Genomic DNA, 5,721 nt, shown 5'->3' with positions numbered 1-5,721 from the left:
GTATATTTCAATAATTCAGCTTTTGGCAAATAACACAAACTATGGCTTGGATTTTATTACAATAATTTTTTTTGGCTGGGTACAGTATACTTTATTGATGGTACATGACAAGGTAGGGCTCTCCAAGCCCCTCCCCTTCCTCAGGGGATTTGGGATATAAATTGGAGGTTAGGAGATTCTTGGTGTGTTGGGGGATTAAGTTTGGACAGGGAATCCCCAGCAGCTGAGGGCCTCTCTCTTCCTCTTGTTCTTGCTGGGGCTGGTGGTCCAGGAGGCTCTTACTCCTTGGAGGCCATGTGGACCATGAGGTCTACCACCAGTTGCTGTAGCCAAATTCATTGTCATACCAGGAAATGAGCTTGACGGAGTTGTCATTGAGGCCAATGCCAGCCCCAGTGTCGAAGGTGGAAGAGTGGGTGTCACACTGTTAAAGTTGCAGGAGACAACCTGGTCCTCAGTGTAGCTCAGGATGCCCTCCTATGCCTGCTTCACCACCTTCTTGATGTCGTTATATTTGGCAGCTTTCTCCAGGTGGCAGGTCAGATTCACAGCTGACATGTTGGGGGTGGGGACACGGAAGGCCATGAAGTGAGCTTCATGCCATTCAGCTCAGGGATGACTTTGCCCACAGCTTTGGTGGCACCAGTGGAAGCAGGGATGATGTTCTGGGCAGCTCCTCGGCCGTCACACCACAGCTTCCCAGAGGGGTTGTCCACGGTCTTCTGGGTGGCAGTGATGGCATGGATAGTGGTCATGAGGCCTTCTACAATGCTGAAGTGGTCATGGATGACTTTAGCCAGAGGAGTCAAGCAGTTGGTGGTGCAGGAGGCACTGCTGACAATCTTGAGGGAGTTGTCATACTTCTCGTGGTTCACACCCATCACAAACATGGGGGCATCAGCAGAAGGAGCAGAAATGATGACCCTCTTGGTGCTGCCCTTCAAGTGAGCCCCAGCCTTCTCCATGGTGGTGAAGACCCCAGTGGACTCCACAACATACTCAGCACTAGCATCACCCCATTTGATATTGGCGGGGTCTTGCTCCTGGAAGATGGAAATGGACTTCCCATTGATGACAAGCTTCCCATTCTCAGCCTTGACCATGCTGTGGAATTTGCCATGGGTAGAATCATACTGTAACCTGTACACCATGTAGTTGAGGTCAATGAAGCGGTCATTGACGGCAACAATATCCACTTTGCCAGGGCTAAAAAGCAGCCCTTGTGACCAGGCGCCCAATATGCCTAAATTCGTTCACTCCGACCTTCACCATCATGTCTCGGGGATGTGGCTGGCACCGCACCGGAAGATGTGGCTGTTTGTCGAACGGGGAGGGGCAGAGAGCCAGATTTTATTACAATAATTGATTGATTCAGCTCATTTGGCAAAAATTAAATTTGACCTAACCAAAGGCAGGATTTCATTATTCTGCCTTTCTTCTAGTAATTCTGGAAAGGGTTTTATAAAATAAATATTATTTATGACATAAGCTGCTTCAGTAAAGGAAATGGGGAAAATAACATCAGCACCAAAATGCCTCCAGTGTCTAAACCACCAAAGTAGGCGTTAAAACTCTTTGGAATACAGAGACTTGGGTTCTAGCTGTAAAATCACCTTCCTGAGCTTCCGTTTTCCCATCTATTAAATGGCAATGGTGCTATATAACTTGAAGGGCTGTCCTAAAAATAAGAAGCAATATGTATAAAGTACTTGACATATAGCAGGTGCAAATCAATTATTAATATCTTCTCAGAATTCTATAACTTTGCACCATTTTCTCTTGAAACCCTGAAAGCAAAAGATGCCTGTGGATAAAATATAGCATATACAAAATGTCAGAAAAAACTGCTTTCCGCACCATATAAATGCAGAGCTCAGCTTACTTTAAGGATCTATCACATTTCTACCTGTTTCAGGAGTTAAACTCCATTCCTGAATGGGACTCAAATGCATTAGGATGATGGAAAGAGCAGACACTTTGAGTTCAAATCCCATGTTGGCCATCTTGTTAATTGGGTCGCCATGGACAAATTACCTTATCGTCTCTGAGCCGCAGTGTCTACACTTATATAGGCTTCTGTGAATATTAATTGAGGTAATCAATGTAAAGTACTAGCAGGAAGTAGGAAGTAATACAGGATAGCTAACAATGACAATACTTATTCTTTTTCATCCTATAATAATATTATCACAGTATTATGGTTTGAGTGATATTTTCAGTTTTGTTGTTGTTGTTATATTAGCTGTGGTCAAGCCTGCATTCTTTTATGGCTTTCTGAGAATTGGAGCTCCTACTGGGGAATTTTCAAGCTTTCAAAAATCTTTCTATCTTCTGAATGCTAGGTCTTGTGAATGTTTCCGAAGGCAAAATGGCATTTCAGGAGCTATGATAAGTGTACTTCCAAAATAGAATACACACCAGGCAGTTTCCTAGGACAGAACAATATCCTGGTGAGAGCAGCTGGGTTAGTTAGGGGAACAAATGGTCAAATGCAACTCCTGAGGATGTTCTATAAGGCTGAGGGCAATAGCAACCTCATGAGCTTTGTTCTTTGATACTTTTTTAGTTTCCCAAAGTGCTTGGCCCCTTTCTACTGAATGTGGAAGCTTTATGCTTAAGTGAGGACAATTCCCTTCCAAGATGATTAGTAACACGTTATGATCATTTAGCATCAATGACCACTTCCACTGTTTGGAAAGAGTCTACAGAAATTTCGAAGATGTCCCAGAGAAGAGAAATACTCTCACAATTAATTCCTCTGTGTGTGTGTTTTTAATTTATTAAATACTTTATTTTTTGTGAACTCCCTGTGCTTTCTTTTTTCTGCCAGCTTTATATCCCCATGTTTCCCAGCAGAAGGATATTCATTAAAAAGACTGTTATCATCTATTATCAGCCTGTATTGAATCATCCTAGTCATCTGCCCAGAGTCTTTCTACTCCTTATTGGTTGGGACAAGTAGCCAGAAGTTGAGAAAAAGGTTTTACTTTCAATTGGCTCTACCCTGGAACTGGGTGCATAGCAAATAACTGAGGAGAGGAATTGCTGCGTTGGGAACCTGAAATTGGTCCTTTCTATATGCATATGCATGAGAGCTTTGCTTCAGGTGTTGGTCTCTGCTCCCTAAACCATAACCTAGGTCTCTAAAACACACCATGCCTGTGTTTTAATATTTTGTAACCACCTTTCCCAGTCTAGAGTGAGACACATATAAATGCGAATTCATAGAGCATGTATTATTAAAAATATTATATATTTTCCTTTTATGTGAAAAAGGAGTTACATGCCTATCTTGTCCTCTAAAACCATAGCATCTCCAATTTGTCCACACTATTATATAATGGCCCTAAGTAAATACACCTTTGCAGGCAGTACATGAGAAACTTTGATATCAACCACAAATTATCTGTTGTTATCCTCATTTTAGTGACCTGGATACTCAAAGAAGTTAGGTGACAGAAGAAAGGTTGTAACCTAGCCTTTTCTGATTCCAGACCAATGGTTAGACCCTAAAATGTCATCTTGCTCAGCTATAAGCTAGTGCTCCCATGAAACTAAGGAGCCTACAGAAACCTTCTTTCAAGCCACTTGCAAAGCTTCAGTCAGAGGTGAATTCAGTAAATCTTTTACTTATTAACACCTTTCTTGGTATTGTTGCTGTGGAGTGAAAAGCTGTCTCAAGTGACTCCTCAGTGGTAATAGAATTTTCCAAGATATGAGAAGTCAGAGAATATGATGAGCTTCTACCACTCTAGTTCTCCCTGAGGACAACATCAGTGCTTGTTCCAAACTAATTGTTTTAGTGTACAACTCTAAAGTGTACAGTTCTGGCCATAAGAAAGCAGATATAGAGCATAGGATATGTATGGTGAGTGGTGGTAGATGAAGCTGAACATGTAGGTAAGTGGCATATCATCTTTCTTTGCCATGCTAAAGACTTTGAACATTGCCTGTAGATAATAGAAAGCCATTGAACAATTATAAGTGAAGCAGCCACTGGGGCAGATATATGTACTAAAAGATCAGTCTCTGAAGGCAGTGACAGGTACAGATTTAAAATGCAAATTCCTATAGCCATATAATTGAGAGGAAGGCTATTGTAATAATCCAGGAGAGGTAAATAGGGGGCTGTGAGGGTGGAATGTGTGGGGCCAATAACTCAGGTTATGATGTTGAAATGACTAGAGTTAATGATCAACTATCAGTGATAAAAGAAAGGAGTGTAGGACAAGCATTAGATTTTTATATGGATTCCTGAGTGTGTGGTGGTACATTTATCATGATCACAAATACAGGAGAAGCAGATTTAGTCTGACTGGGGTTGGAGGAAAATTATTATAAATTTAGTTTTAAACATACTGAGATTATGTATAGGACATAGTGAAAATGTCATTAAATAGGAGGGTGTGAAAATCTAGTTTTGGGAATTGGGCTGGACTATAAATGAAGCTCTTAGAGTTATTGGTGCACAGGTGATGATAGAATTCTTAGCAATGAATGAGATGGCTGAGAGAAGAGAGTGAGGAGTAAGAAGGAGAGGGGGATTCCAAGGAGAGAATTCTGGGGATGGGCAATGGTTAAAGTGCAAGTATCATAGTTAGTCAATGGACATTTTCATGAACGAACAACACGTTAACACAATAGTAGGCATTATAAGGGTGGAAGAGGAATAATAAAGTAATACAAGATATAGCTATGATCATGAACTGTCTTGGTATATGCTTTTATGTTAAATACTCTGTGTCCTACAAGAAAAGTGTTATTATAGGGGCACCTGGGCAGCTCATTCAGTTAAGCATCTGCCTTCAGCTGGGATCATGATCCCAGGGTCCTGGGATCACCCTGCATCAGTCTCTCCACTCAGCGAAGAGTCAGCTTCTCCCTTTCTCTCTGCTCCTCCCCACTGCTTGAATGTGCTCTCTCTCTCCCCACTGCTTCAAATAAATAAATTAAAAATCTTAGGAGAAAAGTGTTATAAAAGCCAAGAGAGCAACAATATTAAGAAGGATTGGTGAAGAGATGCCTGGGTGGCTTAGTCGTTAAATGTCTGCCTTCCACTCAGGGCATGATTTCAGGGTCTCAGAATTGAGTCATGCATGGGGCTCCCCTCAGGGAGTGTGCTTCTCCCTCTGCCTGTTTCTCTGCCTCTCTGTGTCTCTCATGAATAAATAAATAAAAATCTTCAAAAAAAAAAAAAAAGAAGGATGGTGAACACTATGCAATATCAAAGAGAGATGAGGATGTAAAATCATCCTTGGAATACACCTTAGGTGTTTAGGGGGAAAGCTTGATTCTAATTACTTTAGGAAGTTGTAGGGAGTGTTCAGTAAGAGGTTAAAGCTGTAGCAGGATTGGTTTAGTGCTTAACAGTTGTCCTAGAGATTACAGTGAAAAGACCTGAGAGTCAGTTGGACAGTGAGAAAATAGAGTAGTAAGAGGAAAAATGTATGAGAGTAGAAAGTTAAGTGAAACTCCATTTTACCTAATATGATGCTATTCTTATAGGTATATAAACTCATATCTCTAGTAAGATTAAGGGCAGAGTAAAGTTTGGAGCCCTTTGAGACAGCTGATCTAGCTTTAGGGCTTCATATTAAGCAGAGGAACAGATTTCCTCTGTGTCATTAACCCACATGAAGCTTGAATTTGTCGTTTTTTTTTTTTTTTTTAAATCCAGGTTGCCTAAATGTGATAGCAATCCCTCAGTATTTGTTAAAAGAC

At 41.1% G+C, this 5,721-nt stretch overlaps 1 pseudogene; it reads right to left on the bottom strand.

The window, feature by feature from the left end:
* Positions 1–212: 212 nt before the first annotated feature.
* Positions 213–1,272, bottom strand: LOC144308028 (glyceraldehyde-3-phosphate dehydrogenase pseudogene; annotated as a pseudogene).
* Positions 1,273–5,721: the final 4,449 nt, after the last annotated feature.

Source organism: Canis aureus, chromosome X (genome assembly GCF_053574225.1).
Source record: "Canis aureus isolate CA01 chromosome X, VMU_Caureus_v.1.0, whole genome shotgun sequence".
Taxonomy (NCBI): Eukaryota; Metazoa; Chordata; class Mammalia; order Carnivora; family Canidae; genus Canis; species Canis aureus.
This window is presented reverse-complemented; position numbering and strand designations above follow the sequence as displayed.